The sequence below is a fragment of the Egretta garzetta genome, unplaced genomic scaffold, assembly GCF_000687185.1.
Source record: "Egretta garzetta isolate BGI_Z169 unplaced genomic scaffold, ASM68718v1 scaffold368, whole genome shotgun sequence".
Lineage (NCBI taxonomy): Eukaryota > Metazoa > Chordata > Aves > Pelecaniformes > Ardeidae > Egretta > Egretta garzetta.
This window is the reverse complement of record NW_009260684.1, coordinates 391,512-392,541: the sequence shown is the minus strand read 5'-3', so window position 1 is coordinate 392,541 and position 1,030 is coordinate 391,512. Positions and strand designations below refer to the sequence as shown.

The 1,030-nt window shown below is 63.9% G+C and overlaps 1 protein-coding gene across 1 annotated transcript in view; it reads right to left on the bottom strand.

Annotated features, from left to right (window-relative positions):
* The window catches only part of LOC104132559 (discoidin, CUB and LCCL domain-containing protein 1-like), an 11,964-nt gene that overhangs the window by 6,331 nt on the left and 4,603 nt on the right, over positions 1-1,030 (bottom strand).

Sequence of the window (1,030 nt, the reverse complement as noted above, 5' to 3'; positions counted from 1 at the left end):
GCTTTCCCCCCCCAGCCACAAGCAGCACTGGGGGGGACACACAGCCCCAAGCATGGGGGTCAGAGCTGGACCAGGCTGCCAGGGGGCCACCCCGGGATGTCCCCACCTCCCTGAGTGGGGATAGACAGGCTCCCGGCCAGGCAGGGACCCCTCCCAAAATGCTTCCCACCACGTCCCCCACTGCCAGGGCTGGCACACACGATATGGCCCTGCGGGACTGTGAAACGGGGCCTGTGTCCCTGTCCCCTCCCCATCTCCCCTCTGTCTCCCAACAGGTGCCACCGAAGCTGCCTCCTAAATCCCCCCCATTTAATCCAAATTAATTTGCAGTTTCCATCTCCCTGATTAAAACTTCAGCTTAGCAGGCAGGCGGGTTCCTTGGGGACATCTCTGGTCCCAACTGGGGACAAGGGGTGGCCCCAATCCCCAGACTGCCATCCCCCCCCCTACCCCGTGTAATGTCCATCACCAGGGCCTCAGGGCACCCAGAAATGCTTTGAGCAAATGACATTGTTGCCCTGGGGACAGGGAGCTGTGTCTCTGTCCCCATGGTGCTGGTGGTGAATCCCCCCCCTGCTGTGGGGACATGCCATGCCTCAGTTTCCCCAGCCCACACCCTCACCCTGCCTGGGTCATATTTAACTGAGAGGTCGAGCCCAGGGGACGTGGGACATGCGTGCGTGCAGCGATGTCCCAGGGTCATGGATGTGATGGAACTGGGGGGGCTCTGCGTGACGTGCAAATGCCATGCAGATGACACACACGCACAGATTTCCCGCCAGATGCCAGCGCTGCCCTGGGCAGATGCTGCTGCCCTGCCGCCCTAGCTGGCCACGGGGCCACCCCAGCCAGCAGCTCCGCAGACCCCCTGGGTGCTGGGGACCCTTCGGCTAAGCCACGGTCTGGAGGCTGCCACCCCCATGGGGAACCCGGCACGTCCCCATGCAGGATCAGGCCGGGCGCCAGACACTGGGTCTGAGTCAGCGTCGGGGAGCCCCCAGCCTCCGCCTGCTCCAGCCACTTCCCGAAA